At 45.9% G+C, this 27,971-nt stretch overlaps 1 protein-coding gene across 4 annotated transcripts in view; it reads right to left on the bottom strand.

The window, feature by feature from the left end:
• RARB (retinoic acid receptor beta) overlaps window positions 1–27,971 on the bottom strand; it is a 1,132,713-nt gene that overhangs the window by 90,921 nt on the left and 1,013,821 nt on the right. The gene's annotated exons all lie outside the window — the stretch shown is intronic.

The raw sequence follows: 27,971 nt of genomic DNA, 5'->3' as shown, positions 1-27,971 counted from the left end.
TTATGGAACCCAGCAACCATGGAACTCCATGACATCATAGTAACATTGAGACAGGACAAATACTTAGGGAACATGCCAGCTACAGAACACCGTGATGTCATATATCCATAGAAACAGGACAGATACTTGTGGAACACACCTATGGAAGCCCATGATGTCCCAGCTTTACGGGGACAGGACGGAGACTTGCGGAACATGACTGCCTCGAAAGTCCACAACGTTAGACCTTGATTGAGACAGGACAGGTACTTAAGGAACATGACGGACAGAAGACCACGGTGCTAGAGCCCCATAGAAACATGACATCTTAAGAGCACTGTGACGTCACAGTTCAACCTAGACCAGGAAATAGATTACAATTGAATAACAGACTACACCCCCACAAATAAAACAATGCTGGATACAACATGTCACTCTGCTGATTAGACCACAATGATGTCACTACAGCCTCCTCCTTCAGGTAACCTATTCCACACCCAGGGAGTTGCATAAAGCCAATAGGTCTCACCTGTGACACCAGGGCACAGATTGTCTTTGCAAATATATTTTTATTTTTACCTCAGAGGGCTGCCTTGTAGGCACATACATGGCAGCCATCATACAATGCTTTTTCTTCAAGGAAAAGAAAAAGCATTAAAAGATGGCCCCGAATGTGTGCATCTAGGAATGTGTAGTGGGGTACTTCAATCATGAGACGACACTTCAAGGTGGTGAACTGAAGTCTTCTTTATTCAGTTACACAACAGCACAATCCCAACACATCAGTCTGCTCAGAAGGTCTCCAGACAGCTGCCAGAACCCTGAACCCTCATCTGGCATTCCCCGTACATTCCACCGCCACACTCTAGCCAGCATTCCAGTTGTCATAGAAATGACAACACAACAGAATGATTCTTCATTTTTTTTAAAAGTCGTTTTCATTGGCATTTTGGACATAAACATACATCCAATATGTTGCAAAGAATAAAACATGTTTTGTTAATAGAAAAAATGACAATCATCAATCCAAATGCGAATACTATTGCGTGTCAAGGATGCCATTGGATAGAAAGAGAAGGATAATCATCTATTTTTGAAGCAATAAACAATGAGTAAAGAACAAAACTTGAACAGGGTGAAGGGTGAAACGGGGGAATGGAAAAAATGAAAAGGAGAGAAAGTGAAAGGGGAAAAAAGGAAAAGAAAAAAGCGGGGGGAGGGAGAAAAAGAGCGCTCATTCCTGGAGAACGATGGGGTGCCATTAAAGTCTCCAAGCCAGGAGGGAGTCAGTGGGAGACTGAGGGCAGCTACTCAGTAGGATGGAGTTGGGCAGGAGGGAAGAGAAGACAACGTGTTTGTCTGGCAGGTGTGGTCAAGGAGAGAGCTGAGTGGTCAGCGTCAGACCTTGGAATTTGTCAAGAAGGACGTCCCAGAGGTCTGAGATGGGAAGTTTACGCAGGCCTTTTATTTCTTCCCTGTGCTGCAGTGTGCTCTCGGCCCGAGCCCACGCCAGCATGGAGAGTGTCCATGCAGAGGCGACTAGGGGGTGCGCCACTTTCCGTTTGCGGGTAATGAGCCGTTTGGCCAAAAGGAGGGCCAGTTCAGCAAACGTCATTACCGCAATGTATTTTTGTGTGCGTTTTTTAAGCCCCAGAATGCACACCTCCCAGGTGTAGGGGAGGACAGTGCCCATGCAGGAGGTTAAGTGAGCGGTAACACCCCTCCAATATGTGGCCAATGCAGGGCAGGACCAGAGAACATGTATCATGCCCACATCCGAGGTGAGGCACCTAGGGCAGGCTGCATCAGTGCGTTTGAAAAACCATTGATGTGACTGGGGGTTAACTATGCCCTGTGTAAAAGATAGAATTGGATCAATGTAAAGTGGGCATCATGAGATTCTATAGAAGGGTTGTGAAGGCTGTCTGCCATTGGCTATCAGTACAGGCGCGGCCAAGATCCGCGTTCCAGTGATCCCGCAATGGTGCTAGAGGAAGTGCAGTGTGTGCGCACAATGCACTGGAAAGCCAGCGAGTTTGGTGTCCTCCCGTGCCCAGTCAATCAATCAAGGTTTCTATAGCGCAAGCTACTCACCCGGAACGGGTCTCAAGGTGCTGGGGGAGTGGGGAGAAGGGTGGAGGGGGTGCCGCAGAATCTGATGGATCACCGAGTTCCATCGACGAGCCAGGTCTTGAGGCCCTTTAGGTACATCTCACGCCAAGGCTGGGTCAGTGTGGCAATAATGAGGCATATAGTAGAAATTGACAAGGTGGGAGGTTCGATCCGGCCATATGTTCTCCCAGGAGAAGGAGAACTTCTTCTGCGTACACGTCTCCTGTCATGCGCAAAGCCACCGTATGCCATGGTCTCAGTTCTCGGAGAGTGGTAGTGACGTGTCCTCGCAGCATGCCAAGGAGTGGCACTGCCGAAGCATAGGGTCTTGGTATGAATTGTCATGTAGCAAAAATAAAGGCTTTCCATGTGCACAAGCAGCCAATTTTCAGTGGTTTAAAAATCATTCAAAAATGGATCATTGATGTGAGGGATAAGCTGGTGGTGGGGTGGATCCAAAATTTGAATAAAGGGAGTATCGGGGAGAGGGAGAAGGAAAGGGAGAGAGGAAGAGAGAGGAAGAGAGAGAGAGCAGGACTGGGACCTGAGATAGACAAGAAAGCCCTCGAATCGCAAGCATATGGCAGACCCAAAGCCCCCTCGAAGGCCCAGACCTGTCAAGCCTTTGTGTTGCCGTTGCATCACGCACGGACAACGCAAAGGCTCAGTAATATTTACAAAGCCATGCAAGGGGTGCTTCGCACCGCCTTGCATGGCTTTTGGAAGAAATGTAATGCCACGCAGCAGCTTGTGCTACGTTATGTTACATTTCAAGCTGGGAGGAGTTTCATGGGGGCAGGGTGGGGGTTCTCATTCATCCACCCATGAGTTTTGGAGCATTCCCAGATGTATTAAAACTAGTAAATCTGGGAATGAGTAAAAAAGCTACGCCGTTCCCAGTGAGGAGTACAAAGAAAAAATATCTTTATTTCTCCTTGTTACTTCCTCTTTCTATGCAAGATGCATCCCACATCATAGGTAGAAAGAGGAAAATGCCCCTGTGTAAGGAGAGAGCAAAAATGCTTCATGTGATTGTAAATTTGTAGCATTTCTGCTCCGTCCCTTTCATGTACAGCACAGCCGCGGCCCATGCAGGTAAGATTGGTTGGGCGGGGGATTTTGACAGATGATGACGAGGAAAAATTAAGTAAATAATTAATTATCCCTCGTTATCATCCGTCGAAATCCCCTCCCCCACCCGGCCCCACCGCTCTTACCTGCACGGGCCGCGGCTCGTAAAGAAACGCAGCAACTTTGCCCGCTTCCCGGCATTGTGTGAAAGATTAGTAAATATGCCCCAATGTGATTATTGGATAGAATAGGTTTACTGCTGTCACAGTCACCCAGAGTTGTCTATAAGTGCGACCTAGAATCCGATTTGTGGTTGCACCATTTTGCAGTAGCTCACATTAAACAATGGGGAGAAATGTTGCTTTTCTTTAGAAAAATATTTGATGTCAAATAGAAAATGAATGGGGTTCATACAAGATCTGTTACAATATCTCAAACATGGTCAGAGAAGTTGTAACATTTATATTACTGACACTAGTCACCTTTGAAGCAAGACTGCTGATGTCCAAAAAAGCCCTCTCGTCCAATCTTAGTGCGGTATTTTTTTAGGTTATGTGCCCGTGGGACTCCTACAAAAGGTCATTGAATGTAATCGTCTCGATATCTGTAAATTTGTTGCTTCATTTTCTCAAAGCTATCGTACATATGTACACCAAATCCCCCAAAACTCACTTTCTGGCTTAGGATATGGTTTTCTGCCAAATTTGGCATCATTCATTCAGCCGTTTTGGCTGTAGCATTGTTCAGATGGTCCTATGGATACTGCATTTTTTGGGAACCACCCTTGGTGGAACACCCCAAAACTCCCCAAGATGGAACTGAAGTGGATGAACTTTTTTGGGGAAAGTTTTGTTAAGATTCGCCCAACGGTGCAAAAGAACATTACAACCTTGAGCCCTTTCCTTTTCCCTGAACCCTAATAACCCCTTTTATGATCCCTTACCCATTCCTGATCCCTAAAACCCCTTTCTACCACTTACTAGCCTCTACCCTTACCCATCTCTGAACTCTAAAATCCCTTACCCATATTTACAACCTTAAAACCCCTTACACCCATGACTTCCCTTTAATTGCCTTAAAAATACACTAACCTAAGTGGTAAAGTCCCACTTTGTAAAGTGCCAGGAAATGGCATGCGTGGAACCTACCTATGTGGTAACAGCTGTGTTGTAAAAGTAATACGTGGTAAGACTGTTTACCCTATATATGCTTTCCCCCATTTGTCACCTCTCATTCTTCTGTAGTGAGCCTTGTCTGCCTCCGGAGCCAGTCACAGAATCTCTCTCACTGTGAACGTGATAAGGTATCGGCTTTAGTATCCTGGCATCAAGGTGTGTGGGAGGCTGGGTGTGTGAGGGTATGAGCAGGGCTTTAAGTGGAATGAAAAAACGAGGGGGTCTCTCAAAGGGGCGTGGCAGATGTTATTAAGGGCGTGGCTTAAATATACCCAAGCTATAAATTTGTGCTTAGCATGGTGTGCTGCCCAACTGATATAATTCTGTTTCTGTCATTGCATACAGATAAATAATACTGATACAACAAGTAACATTACACCTACAACATGCCAGGGCTATTGGCCTTGCCAATGGTTGTTGTTTGTGTAAGATAAATCAGTAACAACTACGGCTTCCTTGTATATAACATTGAAAGCGCTTCCGTTCTGAAATGATGAGACTGAAAGAACTATAAGGAGTCTCTTTGACGTTACATCAAAGGCAGTGAAGGGCGGGACTGATGCAGAGCTAAGTTTTTTTTTTTCACCCGAGGGCAAAAATGGAGAGCCCGATAGGGACCCGTCTCGGCACTTGCTTTATAGAACTGCCGGTGCTGAGCACCGGCAGGACCCGGCCCACTTAAAGCCCTGGGTATGAGCGATGCATGTACTGGAATGAGTGGCTATTAAGGGGCAGTTAGAAGCAGCTGCTGACTGTCTGGGGTGGATGGTGTCTTGTTTGCCCCCAATAAAAATGAGAAATATATGGGTACCTTCCTCAGGTGTATAATGCACAGAGGTTGCCACAGCACAGAGCCTAATTAGGGTGCCCTGAACCAGAAATCGGGAGATGGTGTGTCTGACCCTACAACAACGTTCACACGAATCCCCCTAAGCTCGGTTTCAAGCAGGGTCACTGCCGCGGACGACAATACCAGGCAACCGGCCAGGACGCCACCTACAAGGCAGCGCTGTCAACGTCCCCGGGGAGAACAAACACTAGTTGTTAGTAGAACTAGTGATTGCCAGCGCTTGGAATCGGTAAGAAAGGCGTTGTGAAACGATGACAGACAGACAGACAGACAGACAGACAGACAGACAGACTGACTGACTGACTGACTGACTGACTGACTGACTGACTGACTATGGTTATTTCGTTGTCTATGGAGAGAAGAAGGGTTGCTCTCGCCCTGCCACCGAAACAACGAACATAACAAAAGCGTTGATAAAGACGGCAGCTAGGGTGAAAGCAACAAACAAGAAGCCACATGCCAGTGTTAAAAGGAGGAAAGCACATTGCCCACCCAGGAATAATACCAACACTCTTATTAAAAAGTAATCGTGCGTTGCAGAAAGACAAGGAAGAACGGAGACAAGGAGGAACGGAGACGAGGAAGACCGGAGACGAGGAAGGACGGAGACGAGGAGGAACGGAGACGAGGAAGACCGGAGACGAGGAAGGACGCATGGAACTCCCCCCTGCTCCAGGAAGGGTTTTGTGTTAGAGATGCGAGAGCTGCACAGCGCAGGCCCAGGGGACGTCTCTCCACCACCTGCAGGGGGCGGGCGTACCACACACCCGTGGACGTCTTACTCTGGTTCTGCAGTTCTTGTTCTCTCTCCTGTCCCCAGAGCTGGATGTTTTGTACATCAAAGTGAAGTTATTCGCGGAATAAGAGAACTCTAACACACTCCACAACCCAGCCCCACTCTGCATTTCCATTCCAAACAGCTGCGCGTTCATGAAATATGTTCAATTTGAGATCAAACGGAAAAAGGGCGGCGCTACCCTGCAGGGAAAATTATTTATTCCTATTGATTCTGGGGTACTTCAAACACACCCAGCCTGACTGCACCTCACCCCCTCCCTCCCCCCTCCCCTCACCTAGCCCTTAAGTGCCTCTATAAGGGGCGTTCAAAACGCAGGCTAGAGCTGAACTAACATCTTTTATTTCGTCATCAAATCATTTCCATTTTATCAAGAGCCGGAAACTTGGACACTAACCAGCTGTTCTAAGATGATGTGCAGCACGCCTGGATTTTGTTTCTTCTTAGCCAAAACAAAGGTGGAATCCCTGGGATGAGAACATCTCGGGGCCTCCTTACGATCCGCCCATTACCGGATGCGATAACCTTCAATGCCAAAGCGCCTGGAATGGATCGGGTGCTATACTTGTCGAATATCACACGTCTTTGGGGGCAGAACTTGCGCAGGGCGTTTTTTCCTGTTAAATGGAGGCAGATTTGTCTTGACGAAATTTACTAGGGGAAAACTGTGACCGTGCTGTGTTAACAACAACATTCATAATGCCAGTATGGGTGATGACTGGAGTAACTGCGGATACCGGAATTTAGCGGCCCACTCGTAAGCAGGGCCTACTATCTATTTTGAGGTGCAGCTCATGTATATACTACTTATTGCAAGCAGCAGCTAGTTTGTGTAAGTTGCAACTCAGCAGGTATTTAGGTCTCACCTGCGAACGGAGCGCGAAGCGCTGCTGTCCGCCAGCGAGATCTATTGTTGCTGACTTGCCTCGGAAGTGGGACAGAAGATGGGCACGCGCAAGGCTTTTGGCGGATTTGAGCCGGTGTACGCGCACGTGAACACGCACGTGCACACACGCGATGTGCACATCTCCTGTCCCGCTTCCGATAACATGCCAGCCCCGTTGGAGGCTCCGTGTGGGCTATTGTTGGCGCAAAGTGTACTTTTGCAATTCTGAGCAACAATAGCCCACACGGAGCCCCCCCAGCCCTTCTTTACTCACCGGGCTGCTCTTCTGGGGGGGTTTCCTCCTCGCGGCTGCAGCACTTCTGTTGCGGGGCTTCCCTGCACTCCTCTGAGCCCCGCGCTGCTGTGGTCATCCTCTGCCACCACATTCTTCACCCGGGCCCCCTCCTGGGACCCGGGGCTTCTCTTCACTCTGGCCGCCACCGCGGGGCTCTCCCTTCAACATGGAAGCCCCGCGTTAGCACGGCACGCCGATTTCTGTTTTTGCCGGAGCAGGCCCAGCCCACGTCCCGGGCAAGGGCGCCTGACTTCCGGCTTGAAGACTAGAAGTTAACAAGCAGTTGCAATGCCATAGTTCTCGCATTGACGCGAGTTTGAACTATTGACATTTGCAAATAATAATGCCTTTTATTTTTGTTTTCTTTTTAAAAACCTAAATAAAAGGCATTGTTATTTACAATGTCAATAGCTCAAACTCGCATCAATGCGAGACATATTGCATTGCAAATGCCTGTTTTTGATCACAGAGAGGCTTTGTCCTGGTCAGCTCAATAGTTGATCGTAACAATTAACAGGGCTACTCAGTGAAGATGTCAATATTTTTACGGTTTGAAAGCTGTTTTCTTTCAGTTGTGTAGAATGCAAACAAAGCTTCGTACAGTAGCGAGAAGAGAACCAACATATATATTTAAGAGCTGGCACAAACATTTTCGGGTTGTGTGTCTCAGTGGTCAATAGGGTGTGATGTGCATGTGTGAAATCAGTCTCAGAAAAAAATTCAGATTTTCCAGAGTGTTGATGTAATCGTTATTTATTTTGTAGTTTTTATTTTGAAATTTAAAATAAGGAAAGTATGCCAGTGAGAAAGAAAAGATCATTAATACACTCCCTGGCCAGACCACCTGAATAATCCCCGTGGCACACCAAGACAAATATAAATCTTTTGCTGCTAGAAAAACCATGAACCTTAGGGCTTCATTTATGGGATAGGGCAGCTGCCCTAGGCCAAAGTGATAAGCAGGAATGCACCATATTTAAGCAATATGGTCAATTCCTGTCCTTTCTGCCTGCGCTGGTGCCTCACCTTTGAGAGGCGTACAGGTTTGGCACTTCCCCAGGTTTAAATGGTCTTGTAAATCTGGGACAGCATCAAATTCCATGGGTGTTGCGTGGAAAAACCAACCACAATGTCAATAGAATGACTCCCCCGTGCAGAGTAAAGCAACGCATCGATTTGCACTGCATTAATTTACTCAAGATTCATGAGGTCACTCAAAGCAATGCAAAGTAACTTTGCATGGCTTCTTAAATCTTTGTGCTAGCCCTGCATTACGCATGTTCCACTTTACGTAGTGCAAACGTGACGTAGGGCTCTCGTAAATAAGCCCCTCAGAAATTTGATGAGATGAGAAGCTACGAACCAAAGAGACCAGACGTGGCACACCAAGCTCGGACAACCATGGTGCCCACCACGCTGGAACTATGGTGCCCACCACAATGGAGCAATAGCCCGAATCCGCAAAGGCCTGGAAGACACAACGTATTAGATATATTACATGGTGTAACATAACATGGAATAAAACAGCAGTGGCGTAGCGTGGTGGCGTCCGCGGGGCGGTTGCCCTGTGTGCAATATTCTGATGGGTGCAAAATTTTAAAAGAAAGCATTGGACCCTTAACCCCTGGACTGTTAGTACTTCCTGAGCTAACAGTTCACAGGTTGGAGGGCACAATACTTTCTTTTAAAATGTTGCCCCGGGCACTGGAAACCCACGCGACGCACCACTAGCATGCATCCTGATGACGAGAGATCCCAACCATTAAGTATGGAGAAAGACGTGTAAAATAATAACCATTCAAACCCCGTGGCTGACTACAGCCAGTGGCTGTCTCTGAGGAGCAAAATAATGGCCAGAGGTCAGCACTTCCTGGTGAACAATACTCTCAAACTAAATACAACCAACCAATGAAGAGAGAGCCTGGGCATCAAAACATACATTAATGGGAAGACAAGTACAGTGTGTATTCAAAACCTTTGATCCGAACTGGCAGGATAAGTGGTGATTTACTGGGACAGTTCACATTGCATCAGTGTTGTAGACAATGCCATCACCAACATACTAGCCAGCATCTTCAAGACCATCCCTTCTTGTTCACAGACACACCTCTATGACTACAGCCAAACCATTCTGCACCTAGACAAACGTGCAATGACTCAGTATATCACGGTCAGGTACAACCTACCACCAACATACACGTGAGAGAATCACCGGAGACATACAAGAGAATAAACCCTCAACACCGAAGAGAAAGAGATGCAACAGGAAGTGACTCTTCCACTCACAGAATACAGTCAAAGTCCCAAAGTGATGCCACAGGCCCCACAGATGGGAAAACATCCCGAAGAAAGATGCCAGCTCAGCACTAGCTACAAAACAGCCACATGGCGAGATACTCAAGAAAGCACAGGATCTCATGTGTGACTTGAACTTGAATGTCGCCACACTGGGCTACGTAAGCTGAGTTTTCGGTGCTCAGTTTGGTGCCTGTGGACCAGTGGTTGACACCATTACAGGAAAATCTCTAGTATGACAGGTAGGTTCTGGGATACAGTTCCTCCACCCATACCATCGCCTACAGGACATGTAGAGTGAGGCAGGCACCCTATATAGACACTGTTCCCCCAGACTTATTTCAGTCTGTGTTGGAGTTAGACTTGATTTAATTTTTTTAAGGTCTTCAGGCAGGAACCTCCTTGTCAACTACTGTTTTTTCCAGGAGCCAGTTGGAGGCTGAAGACTCCTGGTTATGGCCCTAAGGTTATGAAACTCACTGCATCTTGAAGCTTGCAACAATTATATCACTCACGGATTTTCAAGGCAGATGTTTTGCTTCATTTGCTTCTCTCTCTCTCTTCTCTTGCACTTCCTAGTGGACAATAAGGTGTCTACCAGCCAGAGGCAGTTAACGTAAGGCACTACAGAAATGCCTTGGGTACATACAAATGTAAATCTTAAGCTCGCTTACTAATGCAGTCATGAAAGATGGCTGCCACACCCGCTCAGCGGGTCAATATGTCGGCCATGTCACAGGCTGCACAGTTAGATAAGTCTGAACGATTGAGTCCATATGAGATGCAACTATTGAATGCTCCCACCCTTCCCGCGCCAAAGAGCGCCTCTTCACTTAGGTGTAATGACAGACTGACAGAGACCAGGGCCACCTGCTGTCTTCCTGACACACAAATCAACTCTTTCAGAGCAGGAGAGGGAAACTGATCCATGAGCGCCACCTGTTGCTCCAGGAGTTCTTTCTGAACTCGCAGGTGTTCCCATGACCATGCTGTTGTAACCTGGTGCAAACATGGGAGCGTGGAATGTCACTATGTCATCTAACTACATTCCATGCCTCTCGTATGTGTGTGTCTGATTTGGGAAGATGCTGCTGGTCTGGGAGCACCATCTCAGGATTAATGCCAAAACAAAGCTGTCATATTAAATCAGAAGATGTCAACTTCTCAATACAACTTTGCAGATGACATTAGGACAGGAATCAAACAGTGGAAATAGAGATTGAAGAACTAACAAGCAGAAGCATTCAGCGGTGGGGACCATGAAAATGAACAAGGAAGGGGAAGAGTCAAAGAGCCAGTTTCATTGTGAATGACAGACACGTGGCTTTGATGGTGGTCTCGGGTTCATTATATACCATAGTACCACAGGATGCGTATGAAATGATGTGGCCTGGGATGCAGTTCTATCGAAAAAAAACTCAACTTTGCAGGTTATCAGGGCAGTGACGTTGATGATCTGGTTACATGAAGGCTAATATTGAATGTAGAAACAGAAGAGTAGAAGGTAAAGTGTATGTAGCAAAGAGTAGACCGCCAATATTGGGTTGCTTACACCACTATGATCTGCATATAATCCTGAATCACAGGGCACTAGAGCAGGTTATAATAAGGGAGGACACTATATGCAGAAAGTATTAGCCATTTTAGGGAAGGTTTTTGATTCACAATTTGGTTTATCCAAATGTTATATTCCTAAAAACGTTCTGAAACATGGTGCAGTACCTATCTGACACAAGCCTAGGAGAATACCAATTTTGCTCAGAGGAAGTGTGAAGAAAATGTTAAAACACATGGAAGCACATGGTACCATAGAGCCACTGGAAGCTGCTGAATGACTTTTCCCAGTCACTGTCACAAAGAAGTCTGATGGGTCTTTAAGATTCTGGGTGGATCTACACTGTTTGAATAAGGATATTGTCTCACATTGTATTCAGTTGCCAAATATCAATAAAATTATTCTCATGCTGAGAGGTAGTAAGGGTAAGTACTTCTCAGAATTAGATTTGAGAAGTTCTTGCCACTAAATAGTTTTACATGAAGAATCCAAGGCATTGACAACATACATAATATCTGAAGGAACATTTTAGTATACTAGACTCCCTTTTCGCCTGACATCTACCGTCAGCATGTTTCATAGTCTAATGTCTGCAATTTTTGGAAAACAAGATAAAGTTCTTTTCTTTCAGGACGACATTTTAGTTTTTGGAAGAACAATCGATGAACATAATTCAGCTCTCAAATAAGATTAAGATAGGTTGGCTGATGGTGGTCTTACATTACGAAGAGACAGATGTGAATTTTTGCAAAAAGAGGAGAAATATTTAACCTATTCGATCTCAGCTGAAGGTGTGAAGCCTGAAACGGATGACATGAATGCGATTGTTAATGTTACTATTCCAAGAGACAAAGAACAACCTCACTCATTTATGGAGTTGAGTAAATACTATTTGAAATTTGTGACAGATTTTGCTTATAGGACTGAAAAATTATGAGTACTTTTATGGAAAGAAAGACATTTGTTTTGCGGGATGAACAACACGCATTTGAGGGGATAAAGGAAGCAATTGCCAATGCTGGCATTCTCTCACCTTTTGATCAAACAGGAGACAATTGTGACATTAGATGTGAGGTGCAGAAGAAAAGCTGGTGATTTTTGCCAGTTGGTCACTGTCATGATGTGAAAGGAATTACTCAGTGAGAGAGAGGGAAGCGTTAGCTGCTGTACGGGTGACAGAATATTTTAGGGTGTACGTATAGGGCATGATTATTGTATTGAGGACAGATAATAAAACTCTCTTCAAAGTTTTAGAGCCTGGAGGAAGCAACAATGGGTCAAAAAGATTGGCTCGACTTGTAGCCAATTAAAAAGTTTCAGCTATGCTCTCCAGTATGTCATGGAATAGACAAACAATGTAGCTGACTGTTGATGGGGGTTACATGATGTAGGGAAGGCTACGGATGAACTGCAGAATAAGCCACAGATTTCCAGGAAGTAGTAGCCAGTGTGTCCGATGCAACGGAGGGTTTAGAAGACATAGTGACTGAAAAAGAGTGGAAAATACCTTGGAACAAGAGAGTGAACTAGAATTGTTAGGAAGTTGGTAAAGTAAAGACCTAAGCGAGAAAGGTCAGTTTCAATATGTGCCAGGCCATACTTTAATATCTTAGATGAGCTAATGTTGGTTAGTGAGTTGGTGATGATGCATGGAGATATGTTTATCAGACCCCAGGAAGTTATAGCCAAACCAGTTGTGTTGACTCATGACGGTCATTTAGGACAAAAATCGACAAGTAAACGATTGAAAGAGAGACTTTGGTGGCCTGGACTAGATGTTCAAGTATTTAAATGGGTTTTAGACTGTTGAATTTGTAAAGAAAGTGACAAACCGTTGAAAACAGACTAGGCCACCATTGCTTCCCTGCATATAGATAATTCTGGAGTATTGTGAGAGAAGATCTGTCTTGATTTTATAGGGCCTTTTTGGTCTCTACCTGAACATTTGAGGTATGTGATGTTAGCAGTTGACACATGTTCATTATGGATTGAGATCCATAACCACACAGTTCACCATTAAAATCTTGAATAACGTTTTTTATAAGGAAGGTTTACCCACTGTACTGGTTATAGAGAATGGTACTCAGTTAATTTCGGTGGAAATGAAATCGATTTCGGAAGGTTGTGGTATAAAACACATCAAAACTACCCTGTTTAATCCGCAGACCAATGAGTTACTGGAGAGAACCAATAGGTTAATTAAAGGCAGCATGTAACTGGCAGTGAAGTCGGGGTTGGATGCTGAAGCTTCATTAAGGGTTACAGTTTTGGCACACGAACACAATTATAGAATGTTTAGACAAGATACCATTTATTTCGGTTGATGAAAGGCCTGATTGCAAACTCTAAAATAGTTCCTGGTTGGGCGAGGAGATCTTCCCATAAACTCAGCACTGGAAGTCGAGTGAGCAATGATCATCAGCGGTTGCAAACTGAGATTGGGTGAAGGTTCAACCGGGGAGATCAGCTGATATGTCTTCAAAGTTCAAGTGACCTTTAAAGGTACAGAAAGTTTTGGGTGTTTGGGTTGAATTGGGGGAATGGTCAGTATTGGAACAAAGAAAGAGTAGCCTTATATCAAAGTGGTAGCTATTGTGCGTGAACGACAAATGACAGCGGAAGTTGCAGTGCCTCAATGCTCCTATGTGATCGGTTAGACAGGTTACTAATAGCAGTGATATTGCAGAGGCAGGCGACGGAGCCTTATCTTTCAGATGAAGAGGTGGAAGAGTGCATGGAGCACTAGGCTTAGAAATTAGAATGGGTTTAGGGCATGGTAGTAGGAGTGTGATGTGCTTCAAAGTGGTTGAGTCACTATGTATGCAACTGATAGTTTCCTTTATGATTTTTGGAAGTAGTTGGGAAATGTCTAACTTCCCTACACTTAAACTATTTATAAAGAATTATATTTACACATGTTCAATGTTGATTAATTTCCTTAATCAGAAATGTTTGTGCATGTGTCTTGAAACCAGGGTGTTTATTCATATTTAGTGTTGTTGATTTATTGCATTGCAGAGGGAATGAGAGGTGTTGTATCCTGATGCAAGCTTGGAAGCATGGAATGTCACCATGTCACCCAACCAAGGCACGAGTCGGGGCTACACGCAGGTGGACAGCGTCCACCCACTATTTTCACAGGGCGGACGCCGTCCACCCTACCAAGATGTTGGGCCCCACTGAACAATATGCTGAATTCGTCCCAGTGTAATTTGCAAACACCGGGACACATTCTGCAGCGCCTGCATGTTGTTGTCTGCTTTCGATCCGCAACGACGTGCAGGCGGGGAGGGGCCTTTCTTATTTCAGACTCCTGCTGGGTGCATAACAAAGGCCGAATCTGAGGGGTCATCAGGCCTCCTTTTGTTGGAGTCTCTTGGCTGGGAGCAGTTAGGAGCCTAACACCTAGAAGCAAAAGCTGTGTATGAGAAACATAGGCTCAGACCTTGTTAGCACTTCACACATATTTAAGAGAGGCAGCTTTTCACTTTGTTCAGTCCCTGTTTAGGAGATATGCATTCACTGTAGGAACGTCAGATGTGTTGGTGTTTCCCTGTATTTACACAAAATAAATTTAATTTATATAGTGCTTACTACCCCTGAGGAGGCGTTGAAATAATTTAAGTACCACTGTTTTTTTTTTCTTTTAAAGCACTATGGGTAGAGGAAGTTTACGCGGACAAAAAGCAACATTGTTTTTATGTGTAGCTTACAAAAGTGTGAATCTTCTGCCTAAATCGGGAGGATTTCCCTATATACTCGAAATATGCTCCAATGTACTCATGATAGACATGTTAAACATATATGTGCGGGCTTAAGGAGCACCATCGCTGAGTTAATGCTTGAATAAAGGCTTTTTATTACATCGAAAAGCATCAACTTCCCATTACACACACTCAACTTACATCAAAGCAGCTTAGAGCAATGCTTTGCCCAGTGACAGGGTGTGCAGATAGACCAGCTTTGCACAGCAGGGCACGTCTTTCACCAGCCTCACAAACAATTTACCGGCACAGTCCAATGGAGTGAAGCACAGGAGCCAAAATGTTTCCCCCAGGCAAGTCTTTCCTGAAGTCAAGACTAGGCTGGATCACTCTACTGAAATTTACTCAAATAAATGAAGGTGGATTGATTTTGCAAATCAAAACCACAACTTTTTGTTGTGTGGTTAGTGAGCACTAGAACCTCGAAGCGGATGAATGTTCCATACACTGGGCACCAATTCCTGTGACCAACAGAGACAGGAAGTGGAGGACTCAAAATGGCCGCCTCGTTGCAGGGCGGCACAGGGAAAGCATGGAGAGCAACTTTTCACAAAGTTTGGAGAAGAGTGGGAAGTGTGTATCAGAGCTAATAACAGCAATTATAAAGCAGAGGGTTGTGATCTCTGCCCATGCACTGCGTGCCCATTATACGCAAGAAACAACAGAGTCATCGCTTTCAGCGGTGCTGCCCTGGTTTCAGTAAAAAAATTGACTTTTACAGCTGTAGAGATGTAACCTAGTGGAATACGTTCATGCCCAATTCTCAAGCGCACACTACCCAAATGGCCTAATTTAGACCCAAGCGCTGGTGTTAAAAAGAGGCGCGGATGCGATAGGCACTCTTTTTTTAATACCAGTACCGATGAGAACTTGAACACTGACTGCCCGAGCAAGAGTACTTGTCAAGGAGGACCTCAGGAATGACATCAAAGATGGTACCTTTGCTACACTTGAAGAAATGCGTAATAACCAAAGCGAAATGTGGCAACAAAAAAAATCTCATTATTTAGCGCATATGTTGGAATTCAATACCAACATGTGCTGGATACCTGGTGAAAATACTGTTTGCTCCAGGGTGCATTTACATTCGCATATATTTCAAAGGTGAAGATGGCGCCACAAGATTTATCCACAGTAAATAACTTATTAGTTTAGGGATCCTCGGCAAATTCTCAGCAGCGACAGTAGGGACGCGGGCTGTCTTCGAATTCCATCCTTCACCGTTAATGTGTGTGGTGTTTAACTTTGTCTTTTTAAATGAAGCAAAGAAAAGCAGAAAGCCTGCGAGGGTTCTCCCCCACCCCTCGTACTGCTTAATATAATGTCTTTTATGGATTCCATTCAGCAACTTATAGCCCCATAAACAGCAATTAATGTCACCCGGAAACTGCTTGGGACCGCCTTCCGAATGGCTCCGGAAGCAGCTTTATGAATCTCGCAGGAGCCAATGGGGTTATGCACCAATTCTGTCTGGCCGCGCGGCGCCTGGGGGCCTCTGCGCAGATACACACTCGGCTTATGGGCTCTGGAGGGCATTCCCGCGCGACAGGGAGACATTAAGGCCATTATAGCTGTAATGACGGTCGTCGTCAAAAATAACAGCCTTCGCGGGGCAGTTTCTCTTCTGGAAAGGCTGGTTGGCATGGCAACCCCACTTTGTATATGGTGGCCATGTTGTTTTCCTAGCATTCCAAGGCCAATCTTCGCGCAGTCCATGCATCCTCCTAAACAGTGCATCGAGTGAGGTGTTATGTTGGTGGTAGGCAGTGGCGTAACACACATGATGCCCCCCCCCCCCGCAGAATGTGGTGAGGGGCCCCAGAGTCTCCCATATCTCATAGATATTCTTTGTTCTTGGGCTCAGTGGGGCCCCCTTTGAAGGGTTGCGGCCCCCCTGCACCGCAGGGGCCTGTGTTACGCTCCCAATCCCACGCGACACACAATCTCACGGCGTTAGCATCAGGTAAATTCCAATAACGCACACTAGAACTCTTCTCGCCGAGCACTGGTGCAACTGTTTATGAAGATGCAAAAGGCTTGTAGTACCTCTCAGTGGGACGTGGGTCAGGCACAGAAGAGCAGCCGCATCACTGAACAGGATGGCCTTCACTGAGCACAGTCGGAACACTGGGGAAGGCGCAGAAATGAAACCTCCATTTTAAAAAGTGGAACAACAACTGCTGATGAGCCGAAACATGTTGCGTCAATTATTATTTTGTGATGTTCTGGTAGCTGGCCCGCTTTCCTAACGTGTTCTACTCAGATTGCTCAAGACCTTTTGGAAATATTTTGGAACCATATTAAAAGATTTATAAACCTCACATAAGTAAATGTAAATATATAGCACAGAAGATTGTTAAGAAAGGAGTAGAAGACAGATACTGATGATTATCGTTGCGTTCACAAGTAAGGCCATGCAGAGTGACAGAAACACCAATCAAATTCAGAAGAAGCCAGCGTGACTCAAATGCTTTTCAAAGCAATGAGGTCACCCTGATCTCAGCCAATCATCAAAGAGATCTTATACAGGCATAATTTAAGTTAAATGATGAGGGTGTCTAGGTGAACAATAGACGTATTGCAAGATGATGAAGATTCGGATTATTGCTGATGCCCACTGCATCATGGGAGAAATTGGTAGCAGTATGACATGATCATCTTGAGCAAACAGGCAAGAAAGGAACTTCCGGGGTGGCTATGAAGCAACAAACCTTCGAAGGACAAAGCAATCTTTGAGGAGCAGTCAGATTGCCATCGAGTCAGACGCTTGCTTAGAGTGCTATAAAACCACTCAATTAGATTGGGGAAATGGAGCGGGATAAAAGAAACTACACATGCATTATGTAGAGCTCTGGAAGTATCATTTGCCTTCAAGAGCTGGCTCAGTAGAGAATCTGTTCTACTCAGGTTGGACAACGTTTCAGTATTTCAGTATGTAAAACATACCAATACATGATGATATAAATAAACATCTATAGGTTATCATGTCGACCAAGTACTGCCATCTCTTTGATTTCGTGCCAAACCCCAACGGGAAAAGGACAGAGTCTATGTGGCTCTTATATTCATCCCTCCTGAACATTGGCTTTGCGTCACGATCTGATGGAAAGCGACCATTACATGGCCTCAGAGCCAAAGAGACCTATATATCAGCATTCTGGAGGGCAGCAGAAATCATTTTAGGTGGTTTGTTTTGAACAAAATGTCTGGGTATCCTACCAGATTCCTCCTTGTCTTTAACCAGTTCCAAGAATGGGATATAGGGTTTGAAGGATGCGTTAAAATCTCCTGCGATGATCACTTGATGGCCAAAGGCAAAAGTTTCCAGAAAAGCAATCAAGGTCTTAAGACACAGCAATGGTTTGGAAAAATGAGTCGACCTGTTGTAGATGTTAATAAACAGATATGGGGTGCCAGACTTTGGTTTCAGGCAAAGAGCTAAAAGGTCACAGGAGTCAATAGGGATTTCCTTAATTGAACACTCAAGTGAAATTTTGGACCATATTAAAAGCCCCCCGGATGCCCTACCCGCTGCCGATGGCAGTGCCTCGATACTAGGAGTTAAGAAACCCTGCCTATGAACCTTAGTCAGCGCCCAAGTCTCCTGGAAGATGCATTAATCAAAATTCTCTGAGAACAATCCCCAGGCCCCGTCATCCATTTTTGACAGAATCCCAGCAATGTTCCAGGAGATCAGATGGAGAGCAGAAGCTGGGTTTGTTGGCACCTGCACGAACTTCTGAGCATGTGTACCTAGATGCGAGGAATTTCAGTAAAATCTAAGGACATCTGCGGACCCCTTAATATTTGAAGCAGGGGTGGCCTCCTCTTGCCTAGGACCTGAGTAGGGAGCTTCTCTGGGAAATCAATCAACTTGTTCCAGAACCTCAAACGATTGGACACAGGAAAACTATAAGGCCCGGCCGACCACTGCCGGCTAATGATGGGAATACTTGGGCCTGTTTGGGGACATATCAGCGGAGGGATATAAGTAGCCCAACCAACACGTGGAGGGGGGTTATAAAAGTACCCCTAGGGGAGTGGATCAATTCAAGTTTGACCCACTTGAATGTGCGCCGCATTAGCTATCAATTTTTGTACCAGTGAGGGCTCTGTGAAATTCATGATGACAGAGAGCCCCGGATGGTCCTTCCGACTCTGCCCAGTCCAGCACACTCCGCGAGCAAGAAGGATATTATGAGCCAGGGAAGTGGGGTGATTCATGTACTTGAAGAGCCTGTTCAGACACTTGTTGGCCAAGCTTTCGTGTGCTTCTTTCTGCTCTTCGCTCAGTCGCGGTACTGCTGCTAGTGAAGTTGCCCTGGTCGCAGCCTCTCACAGGATTAACCCTTGTATTCAATATATTCAACTGCTAGTTGGTCTTTGGGTAATGGAAGCGGCTTCCGCAAAAACAATGCTCATCTGGTCTTTCTCAGTTTCCGCTACTGATGGAGGTGGAGGTGGCGCCGGATCTACTCTGACATTTGGCTGAGAAGGTGATGGCCTGGGTTTGGAGATGTCATTCTGTACCCGATCGATCTCTGACAAGCGTGCCAGAACAGGCGATAGTTCACTTCTTATGATCCCGTCTAGTTTGCCAACTAGATCCTCCACTAAATCAGCCACCCATTTCGGTTTCGTGCTGCGACCCACATCACCCGCCGCACAGTCGGGAGTAGCCGTAACAGGGGTGGAGAGCGGTGAATTAACAACAGTACTGCTCTTCGACTATTTATTACGGGCAGGTGTTCTCGATTTTCTTTGCAGTTTGCCTGGGTTCCTCATGTATGATTTTGTGGGTGAGTGTCTGCTGGATGGTATCAGCTGGAGGGTCATCATTGAACATAGCAAACCCCCCCCCCCCCCCGCCCCCCCCCCCGGTATACTCTATCGGTTATCAATTGTGGTGGGTCATTGACTGATTTCGGATTTGTTTGTAGAAAAAGACCTTCAAGTGACTTTCAAATCATCTAATCAAGAGACCCATCTTACTTTTCAAAGCTTTCGAGTCTGTGGGGGGAGGCGGGGCTAAAGGAGGACTGTATCTGTTTCTACAATGGGCGCGCAGTAGGGGAATTGCCCGATAATATTTCAATGAAATGATCAATGTGGTTAACATACTATTGTTTAGAAGAGTGTCAGAAGGGAGGGTTTTATAGACGCCAATGAGGCCGGAAGGGGTTAGTTTAAAAATTATAATACATTTGGAAATGTCCACTTCCTATTTTATTAGTTGTCGTACTTTGCACAGCTCCCAAAATGTGTTTGATTAGAAGTTAAAAAGTTAAAAAAGCACAAGCATAAAACAAACTGCTACAGTGAGCATTTCTACAACTCTTTCAAGCGTTGGAGCAATCCAGTCTCCTCCGCCATTGTGTTCTCTCGAGAAATGGTACAACCAGGTTTCCCTTCCTAAAATACTCTTTCAAGCAGTGATGCAACCCATTCTCTTTATTTCTTTATCTGTTTATTGGTTTGCTACAGAGCTTAATAATTATATTCTTTCAAGCAGTGATATGATCCCCTCTTCTCTAGCAGTTTGATGAATGGGCCTATTACAGAGATTTACAATGATACCCTCTCAAGCAGTGCTGAGATCCAATTTCCCTTCCAAGGACTCTCTTTCAAGCATTGGTACAATCCTTTCTACTCTTATATTATTGGAGAGAAGTTCGGTGCGATGTATTATTTTAATCTTTTTAGAGTTTTATATAGCGCGAACTAGACTTGCGACATCGGGTTTCAGAGCGCATCAGTTTCGTTACATGAGGACACATTCATTTTTGTTAGGCGCAGGGAGATTAAGTGATTTGCCCAGAATCATAGGATGTTGAGCGCCGTACACGAGACTCAAACCCGGTTCCCCCGCTTTGAGGTCGACCGCTCTACCCATAAGGCTACATCCTCTCTTTTATGTATGTTCTTGTCATATCCCTTTCCACCTAGTCTTCTGACTAACAACCCAGATTTTCCCCGGGGCATGGCCCACCCGTGTTCGTTTAGTTGGGACGGGGCCGGTCCCCGATGCTGAAAAACTTCTACAAAGAAGGGGACTTGGGGATGAATGGGCATCTTGCTGAGAAATATGCCTTGAACGGGTGGGGCACCTACAGGACTGGACAAGCACTCCACTGGGCTGGACGACCCTCCCCACCCTCTTAGCTATACAAAGGAGACGCCCATAGAAACCTTTCACCTCAATAATGTTCGCTGTAGAGGCATATTATGGCTTTATCATTACATACTCACCCTCACCCTTCAACGAAACATGCCTGTGTGAAACTATGGGAAAGGGAATTGGCCACCGACATTATAGACAAAACTTGGGGAGCAGTATGACGGAGGGTCTCTAAGTCCTACGTTTGCCTCCAATACAAGGGGAACTCTTACAAAATCCTCACACGTCGGTACCTCACACCTGTATGACTCCATAAGATGTTTGGGGGCTCAGAGCTATGTTGGATGGGTGCAGGGAAAGGGGCACTCTTGTACACACATGGTGGTCATGCCCTACAGTTCAAATATTTTTGGGCGAGGTCCTCGACATGGTGCACTCTATTACTAGCATCTTGTTGCCCCACGACCCTCTCTTGGTACTCATGGGTGACCAGGGGCGGATAGACTTTTTCCCATGACGACTCCACTAGAGCGGCTTTTCTCCCACCTACTTTTTGCAGCACAATCGAGTATAGCCCAGATGTGGAAGCAACCACAAGAACCCTTGCTAAACATGTAGTGGGGGAAGGTATGGAAAACCCTCATACATTGGAAAAGCTTACAGCAGTGATCAGGGACAGAGTTGCCAAATGTGACACAACGAGGTGTCCATTTACCACCTTCATATTGAGACAGCACAGAACTTTGGGGTTGCATTTAAAGCTGTCCAAGACGCTGAGGGCTTCAGAGTTGTGGGTGATGCCCCCCCCCTAAGACTCAGAGAGTGACCCCCATGTGAGCTACATATTTAAGGACTGCCACTACCAACTGAGGACTGACTAGCGCTTAGACGCCTCTGGGTAGCAATGCGCTTTATAAATCCAGCTAACATAACATAACAGGATCAAGCAGGTGAGGAAATAAAACAACTGCTTTGGGTTATGCTACGCTGTCATATTTTACCTGTTAAACATTTTTGTACCCGCTCTGGGGGGTGGACGTGTGCGGAATTTCCCCGTATCATTGTATTCCTCAGTGCCCAAGACAACCCTGTAATGTATGTCATATTTCTTCATTGCAAAATCCAAAATAGTGTTAAAAAACAACACAAAACAGAGTCGTAAGTTATTCCATCCATTAATATCCTATCTGCATGTACAATGGATTTATCACACAGACTGAGCAATCATGGGGCGCAGCCACAGTGCACTGCCCCGGTTTACCAGATAGGCCCAGGAAACTGAAAGTTGGCCATTGATTGTGGTTCATGATTACCACACATATTCACCACACATGGACCAGATCTATAGATTATAATCCGTATTTACCACAGACAAAAGCAAACCCAGATCTTGGACACAGATCAGAGCCCACAGGCCCACTATACCCAGACTGTGGGCACTGAGTGCATCCTGCATTCGCCGCCACACACAGACCGCCACCAGGTATCACCGTCCGTGTGATCCGCCAAACGTTGCAGCTATAAATCACAGTCAATATTTTCCACAGACATCCATCAAACAGAGATTGTGGCCACAGCGCTCTGTCCATGTTTACGTCAATGGTCCAGCAAACAGACAGCAACAGCAGGTCATGGGCCGCCCTTGCTGGAGTTACTTAGGGGCATATCATCAAGGACCGGCGATAATTATCGCTAAACGCACTTAGCGCTAGGATAATTATCGTCGGGTAACGTGGAATTTTATCGCTGAGTTAGCGTGCTATCAGCAACGCTTATCTCAATAGCGATAAAATTTCAAGCGCTAATTGCCAAATGTGAGATTATCGCTGGAAATCCAGCGATAATCTCACAAAGTTTGGCAATAGCTTGTTGATAGGGCAGGGCAGACTTAGCCATGAAATCCACCTTACATTGGATATAAAGGCTAAGTCAAACTAAAAGCAGGCGTAAGGAAAGTAGCGATAACCAAGGTTAGCGCTACTTTTCTTATCGCTATGCCTGTTAGCGTGCCCATTGATAATTGGAGAAATGTCGGTTAGCGACATTTCTCCAGTTATTTTGGGACGGAACGCCCACTTTTCATCTCATTAGAGATGCAAAGGTGGGCGTCACGGGAAAGGGAGCTAATGCAAGGATTCACGTGATAGCGTGACCTTGCTGATAAGGCGATAATATTATCGTCGCTTTTCGTCCAAATACGGACGCAAAAGCGGCGATAATTGTATATCGCATCCTTGATGATATGCCCCTTAGTTATGATATCACATGGTGCATCATTACAACATAAATAGCATCAACTGAAATAAATGTAATGGAGATTTTGAAGTCTTCTACCTAGTTGCTTTGTTATTTTCGTGCAAAATCCTGGCTCTAAACACGACTCTTGGCTGTTAGGTTTAGCTCCACAACCAGTTAGTCACAATGTAATCTTTCACACTTGCCCACATTTGTCAGTTATTGCAACCTGACAACCTTAGGTCACCAAGCACATCTATCACAATGTCGCACATTAAAATGCAGCCACTAATGACAGCATTGAAGGCGTCCCACATGACAAGGCCATTGAGATCATCAGCTGTCTGAGGGAAGAGATGAGGAGAGCAAGTGAGGACTTGAAGCATCTCTGGAGAACTAAGAGCCCGGCATGAGTTAGTGCCCACAACAGTTCTGGAGGTTCAATGGTGACTCATGACAGGGAGTTCCAGTGCAGGCTGTCAAAAGCCCTCCTGAGGAAAGGACAAACGTAGACAAGAACCAAGAACTTGAAGGTTTCCATGAGAACCAAGGACTTGAAGGTTTCCACAAAGGTTTCCACGAGAACCAAGGACTTGAATGTTTCCACGATAACCAAGGACTTGAAGGTTTCCACGAAGGTTTCCACGAGAACCAAGGACTTGAAGGTTTCCACGAGAACCAAGGACTTGAAGGTTTCCATGAGAACCAGGGACTTGAAGGTTTCCACGAAGGTTTCGACGAGAACAAAGGACTTGAAGGTTTCCACAAGAACCAAGGACTAGAAGGTTTTCACGAGAACCAAGGACTTGAAGGTTTCCACGAGAACTAAGGACTTGAAGGTTTTCACGAAGGTTTCCACGAAAACCAAGGACTAAATGGTTTTCACTACTTAGGACTGGGGGAGGTTTAGTGAGCTTGAAGATAGATCTTCCAGGTGACAAAGCAGCGGCAGAAAGGCCCGCTTCTCTGGAGGCAACTTCCTTCACCATCGAAGAGTACCAAAGTTTAGTGAAGCAAAGACTTCTGCGACTGAGTCTTCGTATGCCTCTTCTTGTGAAGAGCAAAGCTCTCCATTCATGCCAAGTCAATGAAAAGACATCACTCTCCACCAGCCAAGGTGGGGGTTGTGTAGGCCTCTACAACCTGCCTCAATCTGAGGAGGACCGAGTTGAGGTCTCACCCTGTGAATTAAAGGGCTCTCAGACAGTTGGGTAGCAGTAAAAGGAACCAAAACATAGATAAAAGGTGGCCTCCCGAGCAGTGCCCGTAGCTTTCGGTGTTGGTGACGGGGATCATCTACGAAGAGGTCTTCTGTCTGGTGGAGGTGACAATTCATGGAACTTCTGGCAAGCTGGTGCTGAATGAGTAAAGGTGGTACCGCGTGTAGCTGCCAAGTCTACTGTGCACTCATAGGTGTCCTTGAAGGCCTACTATTGGAGGTTCAGTAGCTCTAGAACTGGGGCTTCCAGGCACTAGGAAGGATGAAGATAAAGAAAAAAGCTTCAAGCTAGAAAGGATGTGCCTTATCAGAGAAGCGTGGTTTCTCTTTAAGGAGGGGGAGATGTCATATTGCAAGGACACTAGGACCGGGGAGATGCTAGATCGACACTGGACATCACTTCCTGTGTGGAGATGGGGAAGACCGGAAGTGAAAGGAACAAAGGGGCGTTATAACAAAGGATAGCGTGGGAGGAGCTTGGGAAGATAACGTCCCCCGCAGTAGAGGAACAATGTAGCCGTGAGGGTGAAAGTCATAAAGAAGAGAGTGACATAATATCGGTGTCTGTCTGGTCATTTGCCTGAGAGCCCTGCCATCACGACACTTCAGCGTGAAACCGAAGAGTGAGGCGTGTAGAGGGGGCTACTGTTTAACTACTCCATCCTCGCGCCGCTGACGAGACAACTTCAATTTTACTGTATTGCAAAATCACGGTTTTATTACATACAAAAAGGGGCAGGGCTACGTGTAAAATGACTGCCAGTTTAATTTCGGATCCAGACCTCCCGCGCAGTTCTTCTTCTGAACGCGAGGTGGCGCAAGAATCTCAAAAGTTAGCTGTAGAAGGCACCCTCGTGCAGCTGAAGCTGAATGATGACCTTTAACCTCACCCGCCTTCGAAGGGCTCTAGAAAGGCCAATGAGACAACCTCGTCGGAGGCAGACTAACAGGTAAAGGCAGCGCGTGTACGCGAGGAGTTTCAACACGTGTCTATTGTGTTTCCTCTGGCGAGGGGCCAAAAATGTCATTCGCCCAGTCACACGAAAGTCAAACTTTTTCCACGTAATGCTGCCATTAAATTGGCCTTTGTTTGAAAGAATCTGAGAATGTGCCCTGAAAAGTGCCCCTGCCTACACTGAGCACCAAGATCGAATTATAAAAAGCACAAGGTTAGCATGTGATCCCAAGAAAACAAGCATCTCGGCTCGTGACGGGCGTGGATGAGTCCAGGGATGTCATCCAGGGGCCACAGAGGCAACCCCTGGTTTGTTCTTTGCGACCCCTGGTCTCAGAGGGCGCCACATCAGTGCCAGGGACACAAGGGCAGCTCGTCCATCTGGACATCGGTTGGGCCTTCACTTTCTTTGTTTTCCGTCAATTTTTTATTTCACTAATATTATATTATTCACTATTAGTGTAATACAGAATGGTTACAATTAGCTGGAATATGACCCTCCCTGGCAGCTGAGGGAAGTAAAAAATGCTTTTAAATGTATACGGAGTGCGTGCTTGAGGGCGAGAGTGTGTTTATGTGAGAGCGATTGTGTGTATATGTGGATGCGTGTGTATACGTGTAAGCTTGCGCGTGCGAGTGAAAGTAAAGGTTAAATGGTGTTCTTTGTCACTTCTGCTACCCCAGGTATTTTGGTGAATCGATCTTCATGGGGAAACATCATCTAGTGTCTGAATCAAATTGTTGGCTGTTTAACAGGAGACCTGTGGGACAATGCCAGCTTCGCCACTTGAACGAGCTGTGTGATCCTGGCCAAATCACTGTGGGGCATATCAACAAGCAGCAGCAATAATTATCGCTGGCCGCTCTTAGCGTGAGGAAATCTATCGCAGATAATTATCGCCATGCTAGCGCTGTATAAACAACGCATAGCGCAATGGCGATAATTAATCCAGTGATAGCGATGTTTTCCATGGAACATCGCTCGATGTTCCATGGAAAACTGCGATATCCTTGGTGATAGGGCCTGTGGTCTTAGCCACACAATCCACCCCCCATGTTAGGTATGCCTTAGTCAGGAATTTAACAGACGTTAAATTCCTGCGTTAAGGCATACTTAACGTGATTTTAAATATCGCTAACCCTCGTTAATATGACGAAGCTGTGTTAGCGATATTTGCCCAAGGGAGTCTGGTCAGGCACGCCTCCTTTGCATCTCATTAGCGATGCGATGGGAGGCGTGCTGACCAGCGGCGCTAATGCAAGGATACACGCGCTAGCGTGTCCTTGTTGATAATGCGATAACATTATCGCCGCTTTTCACCCGAAAACGGGCTCTAAAGCGGCGATAATATTATCGCCACCCCTTGTTGATATGCCCCTGTATCTCCATATGTATGAAATCTCTGATCTCCGCTAACATAACTGGCGGTGTCAGACTTAAATGAATTCGAGGAGGCGTGCGATAGCTGTAGGCTACGCCTACTTTTTCAATCCTTCCGGTGAATAAATACAAGTAGTTGGAAAGAGTTTAGCGTTTTATTATAATGTAGTATTTACACAGCAATGACATATTGGCTTCTCTTGATCATGGCTTGCATTATGCATCACTTTTTCTCATTTTTGATTTCTGTGAGCCATATTTTTTTTTTATCATAATTTTCTTCAGAGAAATGCCGGCTGCACAGATCTTCGTGCTGCCCACAGGTCACAGGTTCAAAGTTCATCAGGGGGCATCAAAACTTCAATCCACACAAAAGATGCACTGCACATTTGTATCAGAGTACACTGCCACCTGGTATTTAAGCGCACAGAGCCAGTTTACCTCCAGGAGTGCTCACGATCAATCAACCAGGGGTTGGTAAAGCGCGCTACTCACCCGTGAGGGTCTCAAGACGCTCTGCCACGTCTACGTAAACAACTGTTGTTATCTAAGCGTTTTCTGTGTACAAGCCCGATCGCCTTATGAAACAGATCTGAAACAAGTTTCTCCCCACGTCTCGTCCCAATCTGGTGTCCGGCAAAGGACCAATGCTTACAAATGGCGGGAAATCTCTGATGTCACTAGAGCCTGAGGGGGTGGGCCGTGGTAGCCGTGACAGGCCTGAAATGGCTGATGGATGTCTTAAGGGACCACCCAGCAAAAGCATAAATGTGACCCCCGCCCCCGAGGACTGAGACAACAACCCTGTGTGCCCGAGGGAGGGCAGCTCGAGCTTCCCGAACTTTCCAAACTAGAATAGCCCTTGTCTACTTCCATCCATCAGTGTCAGAGATAAAAGATCCCTCAAAAGAAATGTGGCAGGCGATGGGGAAGAGGTCGAGGGGGGTCAGACCCCCACATGGAATGGTCTCCTTTGAAGTTGCACATATTTTTCTAATTTCGTTCACAGCCCTTGATTTCCAGCTGGACTCTCTTTTCCTGGGATGTGCCTCAGGCCCGGCTGAGGACGTGCACTGGGCCCTGGGAGACCGGGGTGCAAGGAGTGTGAGGGAAGGGGTCAGGGATTTATGAGACTCAGGCTAATGTACCCCTGGAGAAGAGGGGCCGAAGGGGCCCGCCAACCAGCTCTCACTTTCAACCATCTGCTCTGCATGGGGTATTCCAGCTGGACAGCTCGGTGGACTGAGCACCTGCTGCACAGAACTTTGAGCAACGCGCATTTCAG

The sequence above is a fragment of the Triturus cristatus genome, chromosome 10 (genome assembly GCF_964204655.1).
Source record: "Triturus cristatus chromosome 10, aTriCri1.1, whole genome shotgun sequence".
Taxonomy (NCBI): Eukaryota; Metazoa; Chordata; class Amphibia; order Caudata; family Salamandridae; genus Triturus; species Triturus cristatus.
This window is presented reverse-complemented; position numbering and strand designations above follow the sequence as displayed.